The sequence below is a fragment of the Schistocerca cancellata genome, chromosome 2 (assembly GCF_023864275.1).
Source record: "Schistocerca cancellata isolate TAMUIC-IGC-003103 chromosome 2, iqSchCanc2.1, whole genome shotgun sequence".
Taxonomy (NCBI): domain Eukaryota; kingdom Metazoa; phylum Arthropoda; class Insecta; order Orthoptera; family Acrididae; genus Schistocerca; species Schistocerca cancellata.
In genome coordinates this window covers 1,100,085,062-1,100,100,681 of record NC_064627.1, presented here as the reverse complement: position 1 = coordinate 1,100,100,681, position 15,620 = coordinate 1,100,085,062, and the positions used below count along the sequence as shown (strand labels likewise).

At 53.7% G+C, this 15,620-nt stretch overlaps 48 non-coding genes across 48 annotated transcripts; 32 read left to right on the top strand and 16 right to left on the bottom strand.

Annotated features, from left to right (window-relative positions):
• Nucleotides 1-149: 149 nt before the first annotated feature.
• Trnav-aac (transfer RNA valine (anticodon AAC)) lies at nt 150-222 on the top strand. Its single transcript has one exon. It is a non-coding gene; the product is annotated as a tRNA-Val (tRNA).
• Nucleotides 223-416: 194 nt separating this feature from the next.
• On the bottom strand, nt 417-488 carry Trnap-agg (transfer RNA proline (anticodon AGG)). The gene has a single exon. It is a non-coding gene; the product is annotated as a tRNA-Pro (tRNA).
• Nucleotides 489-890: 402 nt separating this feature from the next.
• On the top strand, nt 891-963 carry Trnav-cac (transfer RNA valine (anticodon CAC)). Its single transcript has one exon. It is a non-coding gene; the product is annotated as a tRNA-Val (tRNA).
• A 158-nt stretch (nt 964-1,121) lies between these two features.
• Trnav-aac (transfer RNA valine (anticodon AAC)) lies at nt 1,122-1,194 on the top strand. The gene has a single exon. It is a non-coding gene; the product is annotated as a tRNA-Val (tRNA).
• A 194-nt stretch (nt 1,195-1,388) lies between these two features.
• On the bottom strand, nt 1,389-1,460 carry Trnap-agg (transfer RNA proline (anticodon AGG)). The gene has a single exon. It is a non-coding gene; the product is annotated as a tRNA-Pro (tRNA).
• A 402-nt stretch (nt 1,461-1,862) lies between these two features.
• On the top strand, nt 1,863-1,935 carry Trnav-cac (transfer RNA valine (anticodon CAC)). The gene has a single exon. It is a non-coding gene; the product is annotated as a tRNA-Val (tRNA).
• A 158-nt stretch (nt 1,936-2,093) lies between these two features.
• Nucleotides 2,094-2,166, top strand: Trnav-aac (transfer RNA valine (anticodon AAC)). Its single transcript has one exon. It is a non-coding gene; the product is annotated as a tRNA-Val (tRNA).
• A 194-nt stretch (nt 2,167-2,360) lies between these two features.
• Trnap-agg (transfer RNA proline (anticodon AGG)) lies at nt 2,361-2,432 on the bottom strand. The gene has a single exon. It is a non-coding gene; the product is annotated as a tRNA-Pro (tRNA).
• Nucleotides 2,433-2,834: 402 nt separating this feature from the next.
• Nucleotides 2,835-2,907, top strand: Trnav-cac (transfer RNA valine (anticodon CAC)). Its single transcript has one exon. It is a non-coding gene; the product is annotated as a tRNA-Val (tRNA).
• A 158-nt stretch (nt 2,908-3,065) lies between these two features.
• Trnav-aac (transfer RNA valine (anticodon AAC)) lies at nt 3,066-3,138 on the top strand. The gene has a single exon. It is a non-coding gene; the product is annotated as a tRNA-Val (tRNA).
• A 194-nt stretch (nt 3,139-3,332) lies between these two features.
• Nucleotides 3,333-3,404, bottom strand: Trnap-agg (transfer RNA proline (anticodon AGG)). Its single transcript has one exon. It is a non-coding gene; the product is annotated as a tRNA-Pro (tRNA).
• Nucleotides 3,405-3,806: 402 nt separating this feature from the next.
• Trnav-cac (transfer RNA valine (anticodon CAC)) lies at nt 3,807-3,879 on the top strand. The gene has a single exon. It is a non-coding gene; the product is annotated as a tRNA-Val (tRNA).
• Nucleotides 3,880-4,037: 158 nt separating this feature from the next.
• Nucleotides 4,038-4,110, top strand: Trnav-aac (transfer RNA valine (anticodon AAC)). Its single transcript has one exon. It is a non-coding gene; the product is annotated as a tRNA-Val (tRNA).
• A 194-nt stretch (nt 4,111-4,304) lies between these two features.
• Nucleotides 4,305-4,376, bottom strand: Trnap-agg (transfer RNA proline (anticodon AGG)). The gene has a single exon. It is a non-coding gene; the product is annotated as a tRNA-Pro (tRNA).
• Nucleotides 4,377-4,778: 402 nt separating this feature from the next.
• On the top strand, nt 4,779-4,851 carry Trnav-cac (transfer RNA valine (anticodon CAC)). The gene has a single exon. It is a non-coding gene; the product is annotated as a tRNA-Val (tRNA).
• Nucleotides 4,852-5,009: 158 nt separating this feature from the next.
• Nucleotides 5,010-5,082, top strand: Trnav-aac (transfer RNA valine (anticodon AAC)). The gene has a single exon. It is a non-coding gene; the product is annotated as a tRNA-Val (tRNA).
• A 194-nt stretch (nt 5,083-5,276) lies between these two features.
• Trnap-agg (transfer RNA proline (anticodon AGG)) lies at nt 5,277-5,348 on the bottom strand. Its single transcript has one exon. It is a non-coding gene; the product is annotated as a tRNA-Pro (tRNA).
• Nucleotides 5,349-5,750: 402 nt separating this feature from the next.
• Trnav-cac (transfer RNA valine (anticodon CAC)) lies at nt 5,751-5,823 on the top strand. The gene has a single exon. It is a non-coding gene; the product is annotated as a tRNA-Val (tRNA).
• Nucleotides 5,824-5,981: 158 nt separating this feature from the next.
• On the top strand, nt 5,982-6,054 carry Trnav-aac (transfer RNA valine (anticodon AAC)). The gene has a single exon. It is a non-coding gene; the product is annotated as a tRNA-Val (tRNA).
• Nucleotides 6,055-6,248: 194 nt separating this feature from the next.
• Trnap-agg (transfer RNA proline (anticodon AGG)) lies at nt 6,249-6,320 on the bottom strand. Its single transcript has one exon. It is a non-coding gene; the product is annotated as a tRNA-Pro (tRNA).
• Nucleotides 6,321-6,722: 402 nt separating this feature from the next.
• Trnav-cac (transfer RNA valine (anticodon CAC)) lies at nt 6,723-6,795 on the top strand. The gene has a single exon. It is a non-coding gene; the product is annotated as a tRNA-Val (tRNA).
• A 158-nt stretch (nt 6,796-6,953) lies between these two features.
• Trnav-aac (transfer RNA valine (anticodon AAC)) lies at nt 6,954-7,026 on the top strand. The gene has a single exon. It is a non-coding gene; the product is annotated as a tRNA-Val (tRNA).
• A 194-nt stretch (nt 7,027-7,220) lies between these two features.
• Trnap-agg (transfer RNA proline (anticodon AGG)) lies at nt 7,221-7,292 on the bottom strand. The gene has a single exon. It is a non-coding gene; the product is annotated as a tRNA-Pro (tRNA).
• Nucleotides 7,293-7,694: 402 nt separating this feature from the next.
• On the top strand, nt 7,695-7,767 carry Trnav-cac (transfer RNA valine (anticodon CAC)). Its single transcript has one exon. It is a non-coding gene; the product is annotated as a tRNA-Val (tRNA).
• A 158-nt stretch (nt 7,768-7,925) lies between these two features.
• On the top strand, nt 7,926-7,998 carry Trnav-aac (transfer RNA valine (anticodon AAC)). The gene has a single exon. It is a non-coding gene; the product is annotated as a tRNA-Val (tRNA).
• A 194-nt stretch (nt 7,999-8,192) lies between these two features.
• On the bottom strand, nt 8,193-8,264 carry Trnap-agg (transfer RNA proline (anticodon AGG)). The gene has a single exon. It is a non-coding gene; the product is annotated as a tRNA-Pro (tRNA).
• A 402-nt stretch (nt 8,265-8,666) lies between these two features.
• On the top strand, nt 8,667-8,739 carry Trnav-cac (transfer RNA valine (anticodon CAC)). Its single transcript has one exon. It is a non-coding gene; the product is annotated as a tRNA-Val (tRNA).
• A 158-nt stretch (nt 8,740-8,897) lies between these two features.
• On the top strand, nt 8,898-8,970 carry Trnav-aac (transfer RNA valine (anticodon AAC)). Its single transcript has one exon. It is a non-coding gene; the product is annotated as a tRNA-Val (tRNA).
• Nucleotides 8,971-9,164: 194 nt separating this feature from the next.
• Trnap-agg (transfer RNA proline (anticodon AGG)) lies at nt 9,165-9,236 on the bottom strand. The gene has a single exon. It is a non-coding gene; the product is annotated as a tRNA-Pro (tRNA).
• Nucleotides 9,237-9,638: 402 nt separating this feature from the next.
• On the top strand, nt 9,639-9,711 carry Trnav-cac (transfer RNA valine (anticodon CAC)). The gene has a single exon. It is a non-coding gene; the product is annotated as a tRNA-Val (tRNA).
• A 158-nt stretch (nt 9,712-9,869) lies between these two features.
• Nucleotides 9,870-9,942, top strand: Trnav-aac (transfer RNA valine (anticodon AAC)). The gene has a single exon. It is a non-coding gene; the product is annotated as a tRNA-Val (tRNA).
• Nucleotides 9,943-10,136: 194 nt separating this feature from the next.
• Nucleotides 10,137-10,208, bottom strand: Trnap-agg (transfer RNA proline (anticodon AGG)). Its single transcript has one exon. It is a non-coding gene; the product is annotated as a tRNA-Pro (tRNA).
• Nucleotides 10,209-10,610: 402 nt separating this feature from the next.
• Trnav-cac (transfer RNA valine (anticodon CAC)) lies at nt 10,611-10,683 on the top strand. The gene has a single exon. It is a non-coding gene; the product is annotated as a tRNA-Val (tRNA).
• Nucleotides 10,684-10,841: 158 nt separating this feature from the next.
• Nucleotides 10,842-10,914, top strand: Trnav-aac (transfer RNA valine (anticodon AAC)). Its single transcript has one exon. It is a non-coding gene; the product is annotated as a tRNA-Val (tRNA).
• A 194-nt stretch (nt 10,915-11,108) lies between these two features.
• Nucleotides 11,109-11,180, bottom strand: Trnap-agg (transfer RNA proline (anticodon AGG)). Its single transcript has one exon. It is a non-coding gene; the product is annotated as a tRNA-Pro (tRNA).
• Nucleotides 11,181-11,582: 402 nt separating this feature from the next.
• Nucleotides 11,583-11,655, top strand: Trnav-cac (transfer RNA valine (anticodon CAC)). The gene has a single exon. It is a non-coding gene; the product is annotated as a tRNA-Val (tRNA).
• Nucleotides 11,656-11,813: 158 nt separating this feature from the next.
• Nucleotides 11,814-11,886, top strand: Trnav-aac (transfer RNA valine (anticodon AAC)). Its single transcript has one exon. It is a non-coding gene; the product is annotated as a tRNA-Val (tRNA).
• A 194-nt stretch (nt 11,887-12,080) lies between these two features.
• Trnap-agg (transfer RNA proline (anticodon AGG)) lies at nt 12,081-12,152 on the bottom strand. Its single transcript has one exon. It is a non-coding gene; the product is annotated as a tRNA-Pro (tRNA).
• Nucleotides 12,153-12,554: 402 nt separating this feature from the next.
• On the top strand, nt 12,555-12,627 carry Trnav-cac (transfer RNA valine (anticodon CAC)). The gene has a single exon. It is a non-coding gene; the product is annotated as a tRNA-Val (tRNA).
• A 158-nt stretch (nt 12,628-12,785) lies between these two features.
• Nucleotides 12,786-12,858, top strand: Trnav-aac (transfer RNA valine (anticodon AAC)). Its single transcript has one exon. It is a non-coding gene; the product is annotated as a tRNA-Val (tRNA).
• Nucleotides 12,859-13,052: 194 nt separating this feature from the next.
• Nucleotides 13,053-13,124, bottom strand: Trnap-agg (transfer RNA proline (anticodon AGG)). Its single transcript has one exon. It is a non-coding gene; the product is annotated as a tRNA-Pro (tRNA).
• Nucleotides 13,125-13,526: 402 nt separating this feature from the next.
• Trnav-cac (transfer RNA valine (anticodon CAC)) lies at nt 13,527-13,599 on the top strand. The gene has a single exon. It is a non-coding gene; the product is annotated as a tRNA-Val (tRNA).
• Nucleotides 13,600-13,757: 158 nt separating this feature from the next.
• On the top strand, nt 13,758-13,830 carry Trnav-aac (transfer RNA valine (anticodon AAC)). Its single transcript has one exon. It is a non-coding gene; the product is annotated as a tRNA-Val (tRNA).
• Nucleotides 13,831-14,024: 194 nt separating this feature from the next.
• Nucleotides 14,025-14,096, bottom strand: Trnap-agg (transfer RNA proline (anticodon AGG)). The gene has a single exon. It is a non-coding gene; the product is annotated as a tRNA-Pro (tRNA).
• A 402-nt stretch (nt 14,097-14,498) lies between these two features.
• Trnav-cac (transfer RNA valine (anticodon CAC)) lies at nt 14,499-14,571 on the top strand. The gene has a single exon. It is a non-coding gene; the product is annotated as a tRNA-Val (tRNA).
• A 158-nt stretch (nt 14,572-14,729) lies between these two features.
• On the top strand, nt 14,730-14,802 carry Trnav-aac (transfer RNA valine (anticodon AAC)). Its single transcript has one exon. It is a non-coding gene; the product is annotated as a tRNA-Val (tRNA).
• A 194-nt stretch (nt 14,803-14,996) lies between these two features.
• Nucleotides 14,997-15,068, bottom strand: Trnap-agg (transfer RNA proline (anticodon AGG)). The gene has a single exon. It is a non-coding gene; the product is annotated as a tRNA-Pro (tRNA).
• Nucleotides 15,069-15,470: 402 nt separating this feature from the next.
• Trnav-cac (transfer RNA valine (anticodon CAC)) lies at nt 15,471-15,543 on the top strand. The gene has a single exon. It is a non-coding gene; the product is annotated as a tRNA-Val (tRNA).
• Nucleotides 15,544-15,620: the final 77 nt, after the last annotated feature.

Here is a 15,620-nt window from a genome sequence, read left to right as displayed (position 1 = left end):
TGCCTATGTCGTATTGTACTCCAGTGAGCCTCGTCGTGTGTGGAACTGCTGCATGTCCCTTCGTTTTGCAAGTACCACATTTATTGAATTTTTTAGTTACGATGGCAACATCACTACAAGTTGTCTGTGAAGTAAGGTGCACATAAGCAGTTTCCGTGGTGTAGCGGTTATCACGTCTGCCTAACACGCAGAAGGTCCCCGGTTCGATCCCGGGCGGAAACACTTTTTCATCACTTTAAGCGAGACTTACTAACATGCATCTGCTACCATCTGTACCCGAAACCTTCGTAACCGCCTTCACGCGTCGGATCAGAGTGTCAATTGCTCACATCAAATAAGAAATTCATTTGATATTGGCGGCGAGCTTTTTGCGCTGACTCAGCCACTGACGTGCGATCAGTTTGCACAAAACGCTAGGGCTCGTCCGGGATTTGAACCCGGGACCTCCTGCACCCTAAGCAGGAATCATACCCCTAGACCAACGAGCCCTGTGACACGGCGAATGCCAGTTACTCCAGTCCCTCGATGTCTTCCAGGGTGCTCTGGAAGTCTCGTGTAGGCTCGCGGGATGGAGGCGGCGTGAATTCCCGCGGTCGGCGGCCTTCCTGGGCTATTGGTACCCTCATGTAGAGCTGCCGCTGGGCGCGCACTGCCTGCTGCTAAGGAGGTGATTGTTTTTGCTGATGTGACTTGCAATAACGACTGCGCGAAACGCCGCTATCTCGTTAGGGGTGCTACGGCAGACACCCTCTCGAGCACCCCGAAGACTTCTTGAGCCCTCGGCTGCGATGGGTTTCAGGCTGTCAAAAGAACTATGGTGTGTGCATGCGCGGACGAGAGAAAGGCTGAGGCGTATTCGAGTGCACAAGGATGGACTGAGCGTGTCCGTCGTTTCCGTAGTGTAGCGGTTATCACGTCTGCTTCACACGCAGAAGGTCCCCGGTTCGATCCCGGGCGGGAACAGTATTTTCCTGCCTATGTCGTATTGTACTCCAGTGAGCCTCGTCGTGTGTGGAACTGCTGCATGTCCCTTCGTTTTGCAAGTACCACATTTATTGAATTTTTTAGTTACGATGGCAACATCACTACAAGTTGTCTGTGAAGTAAGGTGCACATAAGCAGTTTCCGTGGTGTAGCGGTTATCACGTCTGCCTAACACGCAGAAGGTCCCCGGTTCGATCCCGGGCGGAAACACTTTTTCATCACTTTAAGCGAGACTTACTAACATGCATCTGCTACCATCTGTACCCGAAACCTTCGTAACCGCCTTCACGCGTCGGATCAGAGTGTCAATTGCTCACATCAAATAAGAAATTCATTTGATATTGGCGGCGAGCTTTTTGCGCTGACTCAGCCACTGACGTGCGATCAGTTTGCACAAAACGCTAGGGCTCGTCCGGGATTTGAACCCGGGACCTCCTGCACCCTAAGCAGGAATCATACCCCTAGACCAACGAGCCCTGTGGCACGGCGAATGCCAGTTACTCCAGTCCCTCGATGTCTTCCAGGGTGCTCTGGAAGTCTCGTGTAGGCTGGCGGGATGGAGGCGGCGCGAATTCCCGCGCTCGGCGGCCTTCCTGGGCTATTGGTACCCTCATGTAGAGCTGCCGCTGGGCGCGCACTGCCTGCTGCTAAGGAGGTGATTGTTTTTGCTGATGTGACTTGCAATAACGACTGCGCGAAACGCCGCTATCTCGTTAGGGGTGCTACGGCAGACACCCTCTCGAGCACCCCGAAGACTTCTTGAGCCCTCGGCTGCGATGGGTTTCAGGCTGTCAAAAGAACTATGGTGTGTGCATGCGCGGACGAGAGAAAGGCTGAGGCGTATTCGAGTGCACAAGGATGGACTGAGCGTGTCCGTCGTTTCCGTAGTGTAGCGGTTATCACGTCTGCTTCACACGCAGAAGGTCCCCGGTTCGATCCCGGGCGGGAACAGTATTTTCCTGCCTATGTCGTATTGTACTCCAGTGAGCCTCGTCGTGTGTGGATCTGCTGCATGTCCCTTCGTTTTGCAAGTACCACATTTATTGAATTTTTTAGTTACGATGGCAACATCACTACAAGTTGTCTGTGAAGTAAGGTGCACATAAGCAGTTTCCGTGGTGTAGCGGTTATCACGTCTGCCTAACACGCAGAAGGTCCCCGGTTCGATCCCGGGCGGAAACACTTTTTCATCACTTTAAGCGAGACTTACTAACATGCATCTGCTACCATCTGTACCCGAAACCTTCGTAACCGCCTTCACGCGTCGGATCAGAGTGTCAATTGCTCACATCAAATAAGAAATTCATTTGATATTGGCGGCGAGCTTTTTGCGCTGACTCAGCCACTGACGTGCGATCAGTTTGCACAAAACGCTAGGGCTCGTCCGGGATTTGAACCCGGGACCTCCTGCACCCTAAGCAGGAATCATACCCCTAGACCAACGAGCCCTGTGACACGGCGAATGCCAGTTACTCCAGTCCCTCGATGTCTTCCAGGGTGCTCTGGAAGTCTCGTGTAGGCTCGCGGGATGGAGGCGGCGCGAATTCCCGCGGTCGGCGGCCTTCCTGGGCTATTGGTACCCTCATGTAGAGCTGCCGCTGGGCGCGCACTGCCTGCTGCTAAGGAGGTGATTGTTTTTGCTGATGTGACTTGCAATAACGACTGCGCGAAACGCCGCTATCTCGTTAGGGGTGCTACGGCAGACACCCTCTCGAGCACCCCGAAGACTTCTTGAGCCCTCGGCTGCGATGGGTTTCAGGCTGTCAAAAGAACTATGGTGTGTGCATGCGCGGACGAGAGAAAGGCTGAGGCGTATTCGAGTGCACAAGGATGGACTGAGCGTGTCCGTCGTTTCCGTAGTGTAGCGGTTATCACGTCTGCTTCACACGCAGAAGGTCCCCGGTTCGATCCCGGGCGGGAACAGTATTTTCCTGCCTATGTCGTATTGTACTCCAGTGAGCCTCGTCGTGTGTGGAACTGCTGCATGTCCCTTCGTTTTGCAAGTACCACATTTATTGAATTTTTTAGTTACGATGGCAACATCACTACAAGTTGTCTGTGAAGTAAGGTGCACATAAGCAGTTTCCGTGGTGTAGCGGTTATCACGTCTGCCTAACACGCAGAAGGTCCCCGGTTCGATCCCGGGCGGAAACACTTTTTCATCACTTTAAGCGAGACTTACTAACATGCATCTGCTACCATCTGTACCCGAAACCTTCGTAACCGCCTTCACGCGTCGGATCAGAGTGTCAATTGCTCACATCAAATAAGAAATTCATTTGATATTGGCGGCGAGCTTTTTGCGCTGACTCAGCCACTGACGTGCGATCAGTTTGCACAAAACGCTAGGGCTCGTCCGGGATTTGAACCCGGGACCTCCTGCACCCTAAGCAGGAATCATACCCCTAGACCAACGAGCCCTGTGACACGGCGAATGCCAGTTACTCCAGTCCCTCGATGTCTTCCAGGGTGCTCTGGAAGTCTCGTGTAGGCTCGCGGGATGGAGGCGGCGCGAATTCCCGCGGTCGGCGGCCTTCCTGGGCTATTGGTACCCTCATGTAGAGCTGCCGCTGGGCGCGCACTGCCTGCTGCTAAGGAGGTGATTGTTTTTGCTGATGTGACTTGCAATAACGACTGCGCGAAACGCCGCTATCTCGTTAGGGGTGCTACGGCAGACACCCTCTCGAGCACCCCGAAGACTTCTTGAGCCCTCGGCTGCGATGGGTTTCAGGCTGTCAAAAGAACTATGGTGTGTGCATGCGCGGACGAGAGAAAGGCTGAGGCGTATTCGAGTGCACAAGGATGGACTGAGCGTGTCCGTCGTTTCCGTAGTGTAGCGGTTATCACGTCTGCTTCACACGCAGAAGGTCCCCGGTTCGATCCCGGGCGGGAACAGTATTTTCCTGCCTATGTCGTATTGTACTCCAGTGAGCCTCGTCGTGTGTGGAACTGCTGCATGTCCCTTCGTTTTGCAAGTACCACATTTATTGAATTTTTTAGTTACGATGGCAACATCACTACAAGTTGTCTGTGAAGTAAGGTGCACATAAGCAGTTTCCGTGGTGTAGCGGTTATCACGTCTGCCTAACACGCAGAAGGTCCCCGGTTCGATCCCGGGCGGAAACACTTTTTCATCACTTTAAGCGAGACTTACTAACATGCATCTGCTACCATCTGTACCCGAAACCTTCGTAACCGCCTTCACGCGTCGGATCAGAGTGTCAATTGCTCACATCAAATAAGAAATTCATTTGATATTGGCGGCGAGCTTTTTGCGCTGACTCAGCCACTGACGTGCGATCAGTTTGCACAAAACGCTAGGGCTCGTCCGGGATTTGAACCCGGGACCTCCTGCACCCTAAGCAGGAATCATACCCCTAGACCAACGAGCCCTGTGACACGGCGAATGCCAGTTACTCCAGTCCCTCGATGTCTTCCAGGGTGCTCTGGAAGTCTCGTGTAGGCTCGCGGGATGGAGGCGGCGCGAATTCCCGCGGTCGGCGGCCTTCCTGGGCTATTGGTACCCTCATGTAGAGCTGCCGCTGGGCGCGCACTGCCTGCTGCTAAGGAGGTGATTGTTTTTGCTGATGTGACTTGCAATAACGACTGCGCGAAACGCCGCTATCTCGTTAGGGGTGCTACGGCAGACACCCTCTCGAGCACCCCGAAGACTTCTTGAGCCCTCGGCTGCGATGGGTTTCAGGCTGTCAAAAGAACTATGGTGTGTGCATGCGCGGACGAGAGAAAGGCTGAGGCGTATTCGAGTGCACAAGGATGGACTGAGCGTGTCCGTCGTTTCCGTAGTGTAGCGGTTATCACGTCTGCTTCACACGCAGAAGGTCCCCGGTTCGATCCCGGGCGGGAACAGTATTTTCCTGCCTATGTCGTATTGTACTCCAGTGAGCCTCGTCGTGTGTGGATCTGCTGCATGTCCCTTCGTTTTGCAAGTACCACATTTATTGAATTTTTTAGTTACGATGGCAACATCACTACAAGTTGTCTGTGAAGTAAGGTGCACATAAGCAGTTTCCGTGGTGTAGCGGTTATCACGTCTGCCTAACACGCAGAAGGTCCCCGGTTCGATCCCGGGCGGAAACACTTTTTCATCACTTTAAGCGAGACTTACTAACATGCATCTGCTACCATCTGTACCCGAAACCTTCGTAACCGCCTTCACGCGTCGGATCAGAGTGTCAATTGCTCACATCAAATAAGAAATTCATTTGATATTGGCGGCGAGCTTTTTGCGCTGACTCAGCCACTGACGTGCGATCAGTTTGCACAAAACGCTAGGGCTCGTCCGGGATTTGAACCCGGGACCTCCTGCACCCTAAGCAGGAATCATACCCCTAGACCAACGAGCCCTGTGGCACGGCGAATGCCAGTTACTCCAGTCCCTCGATGTCTTCCAGGGTGCTCTGGAAGTCTCGTGTAGGCTGGCGGGATGGAGGCGGCGCGAATTCCCGCGCTCGGCGGCCTTCCTGGGCTATTGGTACCCTCATGTAGAGCTGCCGCTGGGCGCGCACTGCCTGCTGCTAAGGAGGTGATTGTTTTTGCTGATGTGACTTGCAATAACGACTGCGCGAAACGCCGCTATCTCGTTAGGGGTGCTACGGCAGACACCCTCTCGAGCACCCCGAAGACTTCTTGAGCCCTCGGCTGCGATGGGTTTCAGGCTGTCAAAAGAACTATGGTGTGTGCATGCGCGGACGAGAGAAAGGCTGAGGCGTATTCGAGTGCACAAGGATGGACTGAGCGTGTCCGTCGTTTCCGTAGTGTAGCGGTTATCACGTCTGCTTCACACGCAGAAGGTCCCCGGTTCGATCCCGGGCGGGAACAGTATTTTCCTGCCTATGTCGTATTGTACTCCAGTGAGCCTCGTCGTGTGTGGATCTGCTGCATGTCCCTTCGTTTTGCAAGTACCACATTTATTGAATTTTTTAGTTACGATGGCAACATCACTACAAGTTGTCTGTGAAGTAAGGTGCACATAAGCAGTTTCCGTGGTGTAGCGGTTATCACGTCTGCCTAACACGCAGAAGGTCCCCGGTTCGATCCCGGGCGGAAACACTTTTTCATCACTTTAAGCGAGACTTACTAACATGCATCTGCTACCATCTGTACCCGAAACCTTCGTAACCGCCTTCACGCGTCGGATCAGAGTGTCAATTGCTCACATCAAATAAGAAATTCATTTGATATTGGCGGCGAGCTTTTTGCGCTGACTCAGCCACTGACGTGCGATCAGTTTGCACAAAACGCTAGGGCTCGTCCGGGATTTGAACCCGGGACCTCCTGCACCCTAAGCAGGAATCATACCCCTAGACCAACGAGCCCTGTGGCACGGCGAATGCCAGTTACTCCAGTCCCTCGATGTCTTCCAGGGTGCTCTGGAAGTCTCGTGTAGGCTGGCGGGATGGAGGCGGCGCGAATTCCCGCGCTCGGCGGCCTTCCTGGGCTATTGGTACCCTCATGTAGAGCTGCCGCTGGGCGCGCACTGCCTGCTGCTAAGGAGGTGATTGTTTTTGCTGATGTGACTTGCAATAACGACTGCGCGAAACGCCGCTATCTCGTTAGGGGTGCTACGGCAGACACCCTCTCGAGCACCCCGAAGACTTCTTGAGCCCTCGGCTGCGATGGGTTTCAGGCTGTCAAAAGAACTATGGTGTGTGCATGCGCGGACGAGAGAAAGGCTGAGGCGTATTCGAGTGCACAAGGATGGACTGAGCGTGTCCGTCGTTTCCGTAGTGTAGCGGTTATCACGTCTGCTTCACACGCAGAAGGTCCCCGGTTCGATCCCGGGCGGGAACAGTATTTTCCTGCCTATGTCGTATTGTACTCCAGTGAGCCTCGTCGTGTGTGGATCTGCTGCATGTCCCTTCGTTTTGCAAGTACCACATTTATTGAATTTTTTAGTTACGATGGCAACATCACTACAAGTTGTCTGTGAAGTAAGGTGCACATAAGCAGTTTCCGCGGTGTAGCGGTTATCACGTCTGCCTAACACGCAGAAGGTCCCCGGTTCGATCCCGGGCGGAAACACTTTTTCATCACTTTAAGCGAGACTTACTAACATGCATCTGCTACCATCTGTACCCGAAACCTTCGTAACCGCCTTCACGCGTCGGATCAGAGTGTCAATTGCTCACATCAAATAAGAAATTCATTTGATATTGGCGGCGAGCTTTTTGCGCTGACTCAGCCACTGACGTGCGATCAGTTTGCACAAAACGCTAGGGCTCGTCCGGGATTTGAACCCGGGACCTCCTGCACCCTAAGCAGGAATCATACCCCTAGACCAACGAGCCCTGTGGCACGGCGAATGCCAGTTACTCCAGTCCCTCGATGTCTTCCAGGGTGCTCTGGAAGTCTCGTGTAGGCTGGCGGGATGGAGGCGGCGCGAATTCCCGCGCTCGGCGGCCTTCCTGGGCTATTGGTACCCTCATGTAGAGCTGCCGCTGGGCGCGCACTGCCTGCTGCTAAGGAGGTGATTGTTTTTGCTGATGTGACTTGCAATAACGACTGCGCGAAACGCCGCTATCTCGTTAGGGGTGCTACGGCAGACACCCTCTCGAGCACCCCGAAGACTTCTTGAGCCCTCGGCTGCGATGGGTTTCAGGCTGTCAAAAGAACTATGGTGTGTGCATGCGCGGACGAGAGAAAGGCTGAGGCGTATTCGAGTGCACAAGGATGGACTGAGCGTGTCCGTCGTTTCCGTAGTGTAGCGGTTATCACGTCTGCTTCACACGCAGAAGGTCCCCGGTTCGATCCCGGGCGGGAACAGTATTTTCCTGCCTATGTCGTATTGTACTCCAGTGAGCCTCGTCGTGTGTGGAACTGCTGCATGTCCCTTCGTTTTGCAAGTACCACATTTATTGAATTTTTTAGTTACGATGGCAACATCACTACAAGTTGTCTGTGAAGTAAGGTGCACATAAGCAGTTTCCGTGGTGTAGCGGTTATCACGTCTGCCTAACACGCAGAAGGTCCCCGGTTCGATCCCGGGCGGAAACACTTTTTCATCACTTTAAGCGAGACTTACTAACATGCATCTGCTACCATCTGTACCCGAAACCTTCGTAACCGCCTTCACGCGTCGGATCAGAGTGTCAATTGCTCACATCAAATAAGAAATTCATTTGATATTGGCGGCGAGCTTTTTGCGCTGACTCAGCCACTGACGTGCGATCAGTTTGCACAAAACGCTAGGGCTCGTCCGGGATTTGAACCCGGGACCTCCTGCACCCTAAGCAGGAATCATACCCCTAGACCAACGAGCCCTGTGACACGGCGAATGCCAGTTACTCCAGTCCCTCGATGTCTTCCAGGGTGCTCTGGAAGTCTCGTGTAGGCTCGCGGGATGGAGGCGGCGCGAATTCCCGCGGTCGGCGGCCTTCCTGGGCTATTGGTACCCTCATGTAGAGCTGCCGCTGGGCGCGCACTGCCTGCTGCTAAGGAGGTGATTGTTTTTGCTGATGTGACTTGCAATAACGACTGCGCGAAACGCCGCTATCTCGTTAGGGGTGCTACGGCAGACACCCTCTCGAGCACCCCGAAGACTTCTTGAGCCCTCGGCTGCGATGGGTTTCAGGCTGTCAAAAGAACTATGGTGTGTGCATGCGCGGACGAGAGAAAGGCTGAGGCGTATTCGAGTGCACAAGGATGGACTGAGCGTGTCCGTCGTTTCCGTAGTGTAGCGGTTATCACGTCTGCTTCACACGCAGAAGGTCCCCGGTTCGATCCCGGGCGGGAACAGTATTTTCCTGCCTATGTCGTATTGTACTCCAGTGAGCCTCGTCGTGTGTGGAACTGCTGCATGTCCCTTCGTTTTGCAAGTACCACATTTATTGAATTTTTTAGTTACGATGGCAACATCACTACAAGTTGTCTGTGAAGTAAGGTGCACATAAGCAGTTTCCGTGGTGTAGCGGTTATCACGTCTGCCTAACACGCAGAAGGTCCCCGGTTCGATCCCGGGCGGAAACACTTTTTCATCACTTTAAGCGAGACTTACTAACATGCATCTGCTACCATCTGTACCCGAAACCTTCGTAACCGCCTTCACGCGTCGGATCAGAGTGTCAATTGCTCACATCAAATAAGAAATTCATTTGATATTGGCGGCGAGCTTTTTGCGCTGACTCAGCCACTGACGTGCGATCAGTTTGCACAAAACGCTAGGGCTCGTCCGGGATTTGAACCCGGGACCTCCTGCACCCTAAGCAGGAATCATACCCCTAGACCAACGAGCCCTGTGACACGGCGAATGCCAGTTACTCCAGTCCCTCGATGTCTTCCAGGGTGCTCTGGAAGTCTCGTGTAGGCTCGCGGGATGGAGGCGGCGTGAATTCCCGCGGTCGGCGGCCTTCCTGGGCTATTGGTACCCTCATGTAGAGCTGCCGCTGGGCGCGCACTGCCTGCTGCTAAGGAGGTGATTGTTTTTGCTGATGTGACTTGCAATAACGACTGCGCGAAACGCCGCTATCTCGTTAGGGGTGCTACGGCAGACACCCTCTCGAGCACCCCGAAGACTTCTTGAGCCCTCGGCTGCGATGGGTTTCAGGCTGTCAAAAGAACTATGGTGTGTGCATGCGCGGACGAGAGAAAGGCTGAGGCGTATTCGAGTGCACAAGGATGGACTGAGCGTGTCCGTCGTTTCCGTAGTGTAGCGGTTATCACGTCTGCTTCACACGCAGAAGGTCCCCGGTTCGATCCCGGGCGGGAACAGTATTTTCCTGCCTATGTCGTATTGTACTCCAGTGAGCCTCGTCGTGTGTGGAACTGCTGCATGTCCCTTCGTTTTGCAAGTACCACATTTATTGAATTTTTTAGTTACGATGGCAACATCACTACAAGTTGTCTGTGAAGTAAGGTGCACATAAGTAGTTTCCGTGGTGTAGCGGTTATCACGTCTGCCTAACACGCAGAAGGTCCCCGGTTCGATCCCGGGCGGAAACACTTTTTCATCACTTTAAGCGAGACTTACTAACATGCATCTGCTACCATCTGTACCCGAAACCTTCGTAACCGCCTTCACGCGTCGGATCAGAGTGTCAATTGCTCACATCAAATAAGAAATTCATTTGATATTGGCGGCGAGCTTTTTGCGCTGACTCAGCCACTGACGTGCGATCAGTTTGCACAAAACGCTAGGGCTCGTCCGGGATTTGAACCCGGGACCTCCTGCACCCTAAGCAGGAATCATACCCCTAGACCAACGAGCCCTGTGGCACGGCGAATGCCAGTTACTCCAGTCCCTCGATGTCTTCCAGGGTGCTCTGGAAGTCTCGTGTAGGCTGGCGGGATGGAGGCGGCGCGAATTCCCGCGCTCGGCGGCCTTCCTGGGCTATTGGTACCCTCATGTAGAGCTGCCGCTGGGCGCGCACTGCCTGCTGCTAAGGAGGTGATTGTTTTTGCTGATGTGACTTGCAATAACGACTGCGCGAAACGCCGCTATCTCGTTAGGGGTGCTACGGCAGACACCCTCTCGAGCACCCCGAAGACTTCTTGAGCCCTCGGCTGCGATGGGTTTCAGGCTGTCAAAAGAACTATGGTGTGTGCATGCGCGGACGAGAGAAAGGCTGAGGCGTATTCGAGTGCACAAGGATGGACTGAGCGTGTCCGTCGTTTCCGTAGTGTAGCGGTTATCACGTCTGCTTCACACGCAGAAGGTCCCCGGTTCGATCCCGGGCGGGAACAGTATTTTCCTGCCTATGTCGTATTGTACTCCAGTGAGCCTCGTCGTGTGTGGATCTGCTGCATGTCCCTTCGTTTTGCAAGTACCACATTTATTGAATTTTTTAGTTACGATGGCAACATCACTACAAGTTGTCTGTGAAGTAAGGTGCACATAAGCAGTTTCCGTGGTGTAGCGGTTATCACGTCTGCCTAACACGCAGAAGGTCCCCGGTTCGATCCCGGGCGGAAACACTTTTTCATCACTTTAAGCGAGACTTACTAACATGCATCTGCTACCATCTGTACCCGAAACCTTCGTAACCGCCTTCACGCGTCGGATCAGAGTGTCAATTGCTCACATCAAATAAGAAATTCATTTGATATTGGCGGCGAGCTTTTTGCGCTGACTCAGCCACTGACGTGCGATCAGTTTGCACAAAACGCTAGGGCTCGTCCGGGATTTGAACCCGGGACCTCCTGCACCCTAAGCAGGAATCATACCCCTAGACCAACGAGCCCTGTGACACGGCGAATGCCAGTTACTCCAGTCCCTCGATGTCTTCCAGGGTGCTCTGGAAGTCTCGTGTAGGCTCGCGGGATGGAGGCGGCGCGAATTCCCGCGGTCGGCGGCCTTCCTGGGCTATTGGTACCCTCATGTAGAGCTGCCGCTGGGCGCGCACTGCCTGCTGCTAAGGAGGTGATTGTTTTTGCTGATGTGACTTGCAATAACGACTGCGCGAAACGCCGCTATCTCGTTAGGGGTGCTACGGCAGACACCCTCTCGAGCACCCCGAAGACTTCTTGAGCCCTCGGCTGCGATGGGTTTCAGGCTGTCAAAAGAACTATGGTGTGTGCATGCGCGGACGAGAGAAAGGCTGAGGCGTATTCGAGTGCACAAGGATGGACTGAGCGTGTCCGTCGTTTCCGTAGTGTAGCGGTTATCACGTCTGCTTCACACGCAGAAGGTCCCCGGTTCGATCCCGGGCGGGAACAGTATTTTCCTGCCTATGTCGTATTGTACTCCAGTGAGCCTCGTCGTGTGTGGAACTGCTGCATGTCCCTTCGTTTTGCAAGTACCACATTTATTGAATTTTTTAGTTACGATGGCAACATCACTACAAGTTGTCTGTGAAGTAAGGTGCACATAAGCAGTTTCCGTGGTGTAGCGGTTATCACGTCTGCCTAACACGCAGAAGGTCCCCGGTTCGATCCCGGGCGGAAACACTTTTTCATCACTTTAAGCGAGACTTACTAACATGCATCTGCTACCATCTGTACCCGAAACCTTCGTAACCGCCTTCACGCGTCGGATCAGAGTGTCAATTGCTCACATCAAATAAGAAATTCATTTGATATTGGCGGCGAGCTTTTTGCGCTGACTCAGCCACTGACGTGCGATCAGTTTGCACAAAACGCTAGGGCTCGTCCGGGATTTGAACCCGGGACCTCCTGCACCCTAAGCAGGAATCATACCCCTAGACCAACGAGCCCTGTGACACGGCGAATGCCAGTTACTCCAGTCCCTCGATGTCTTCCAGGGTGCTCTGGAAGTCTCGTGTAGGCTCGCGGGATGGAGGCGGCGCGAATTCCCGCGGTCGGCGGCCTTCCTGGGCTATTGGTACCCTCATGTAGAGCTGCCGCTGGGCGCGCACTGCCTGCTGCTAAGGAGGTGATTGTTTTTGCTGATGTGACTTGCAATAACGACTGCGCGAAACGCCGCTATCTCGTTAGGGGTGCTACGGCAGACACCCTCTCGAGCACCCCGAAGACTTCTTGAGCCCTCGGCTGCGATGGGTTTCAGGCTGTCAAAAGAACTATGGTGTGTGCATGCGCGGACGAGAGAAAGGCTGAGGCGTATTCGAGTGCACAAGGATGGACTGAGCGTGTCCGTCGTTTCCGTAGTGTAGCGGTTATCACGTCTGCTTCACACGCAGAAGGTCCCCGGTTCGATCCCGGGCGGGAACAGTATTTTCCTGCCTATGTCGTATTGTACTCCAGTGAGCCTCGTCGTGTGTGGAACTGCTGCATGTCCCTTCGTTTTGCAAGTACCACATTTATTGAATTTTTTAGTTACGATGGCAACATCACTACAAGTTGTCTGTGAAGTAAGGTGCACATAAGCAGTTTCCGTGGTGTAGCGGTTATCACGTCTGCCTAACACGCAGAAGGTCCCCGGTTCGATCCCGGGCGGAAACACTTTTTCATCACTTTAAGCGAGACTTACTAACATGCATCTGCTACCATCTGTACCCGAAACCTTCGTAACCGCCTTCACGCGTCGGATCAGAGTGTCAATTGCTCACATCAAATAAGAAATTCATTTGATATTGGCGGCGAGCTTTTTGCGCTGACTCAGCCACTGACGTGCGATCAGTTTGCACAAAACGCTAGGGCTCGTCCGGGATTTGAACCCGGGACCTCCTGCACCCTAAGCAGGAATCATACCCCTAGACCAACGAGCCCTGTGACACGGCGAATGCCAGTTACTCCAGTCCCTCGATGTCTTCCAGGGTGCTCTGGAAGTCTCGTGTAGGCTCGCGGGATGGAGGCGGCGCGAATTCCCGCGGTCGGCGGCCTTCCTGGGCTATTGGTACCCTCATGTAGAGCTGCCGCTGGGCGCGCACTGCCTGCTGCTAAGGAGGTGATTGTTTTTGCTGATGTGACTTGCAATAACGACTGCGCGAAACGCCGCTATCTCGTTAGGGGTGCTACGGCAGACACCCTCTCGAGCACCCCGAAGACTTCTTGAGCCCTCGGCTGCGATGGGTTTCAGGCTGTCAAAAGAACTATGGTGTGTGCATGCGCGGACGAGAGAAAGGCTGAGGCGTATTCGAGTGCACAAGGATGGACTGAGCGTGTCCGTCGTTTCCGTAGTGTAGCGGTTATCACGTCTGCTTCACACGCAGAAGGTCCCCGGTTCGATCCCGGGCGGGAACAGTATTTTCCTGCCTATGTCGTATTGTACTCCAGTGAGCCTCGTCGTGTGTGGATCTGCTGCATGTCCCTTCGTTTTGCAAGTACCACATTTATTGAATTTTTTAGTTACGATGGCAACATCACTACAAGTTGTCTGTGAAGTAAGGTGCACATAAGCAGTTTCCGTGGTGTAGCGGTTATCACGTCTGCCTAACACGCAGAAGGTCCCCGGTTCGATCCCGGGCGGAAACACTTTTTCATCACTTTAAGCGAGACTTACTAACATGCATCTGCTACCATCTGTACCCGAAACCTTCGTAACCGCCTTCACGCGTCGGATCAGAGTGTCAATTGCTCACATCAAATAAGAAATTCATTTGATATTGGCGGCGAGCTTTTTGCGCTGACTCAGCCACTGACGTGCGATCAGTTTGCACAAAACGCTAGGGCTCGTCCGGGATTTGAACCCGGGACCTCCTGCACCCTAAGCAGGAATCATACCCCTAGACCAACGAGCCCTGTGGCACGGCGAATGCCAGTTACTCCAGTCCCTCGATGTCTTCCAGGGTGCTCTGGAAGTCTCGTGTAGGCTGGCGGGATGGAGGCGGCGCGAATTCCCGCGCTCGGCGGCCTTCCTGGGCTATTGGTACCCTCATGTAGAGCTGCCGCTGGGCGCGCACTGCCTGCTGCTAAGGAGGTGATTGTTTTTGCTGATGTGACTTGCAATAACGACTGCGCGAAACGCCGCTATCTCGTTAGGGGTGCTACGGCAGACACCCTCTCGAGCACCCCGAAGACTTCTTGAGCCCTCGGCTGCGATGGGTTTCAGGCTGTCAAAAGAACTATGGTGTGTGCATGCGCGGACGAGAGAAAGGCTGAGGCGTATTCGAGTGCACAAGGATGGACTGAGCGTGTCCGTCGTTTCCGTAGTGTAGCGGTTATCACGTCTGCTTCACACGCAGAAGGTCCCCGGTTCGATCCCGGGCGGGAACAGTATTTTCCTGCCTATGTCGTATTGTACTCCAGTGAGCCTCGTCGTGTGTGGATCTGCTGCATGTCCCTTCGTTTTGCAAGTACCACATTTATTGAATTTTTTAGTTACGATGGCAACATCACTACAAGTTGTCTGTGAAGTAAGGTGCACATAAGCAGTTTCCGTGGTGTAGCGGTTATCACGTCTGCCTAACACGCAGAAGGTCCCCGGTTCGATCCCGGGCGGAAACACTTTTTCATCACTTTAAGCGAGACTTACTAACATGCATCTGCTACCATCTGTACCCGAAACCTTCGTAACCGCCTTCACGCGTCGGATCAGAGTGTCAATTGCTCACATCAAATAAGAAATTCATTTGATATTGGCGGCGAGCTTTTTGCGCTGACTCAGCCACTGACGTGCGATCAGTTTGCACAAAACGCTAGGGCTCGTCCGGGATTTGAACCCGGGACCTCCTGCACCCTAAGCAGGAATCATACCCCTAGACCAACGAGCCCTGTGGCACGGCGAATGCCAGTTACTCCAGTCCCTCGATGTCTTCCAGGGTGCTCTGGAAGTCTCGTGTAGGCTGGCGGGATGGAGGCGGCGCGAATTCCCGCGCTCGGCGGCCTTCCTGGGCTATTGGTACCCTCATGTAGAGCTGCCGCTGGGCGCGCACTGCCTGCTGCTAAGGAGGTGATTGTTTTTGCTGATGTGACTTGCAATAACGACTGCGCGAAACGCCGCTATCTCGTTAGGGGTGCTACGGCAGACACCCTCTCGAGCACCCCGAAGACTTCTTGAGCCCTCGGCTGCGATGGGTTTCAGGCTGTCAAAAGAACTATGGTGTGTGCATGCGCGGACGAGAGAAAGGCTGAGGCGTATTCGAGTGCACAAGGATGGACTGAGCGTGTCCGTCGTTTCCGTAGTGTAGCGGTTATCACGTCTGCTTCACACGCAGAAGGTCCCCGGTTCGATCCCGGGCGGGAACAGTATTTTCCTGCCTATGTCGTATTGTACTCCAGTGAGCCTCGTCGTGTGTGGATCTGCTGCATGTCCCTTCGTTTTG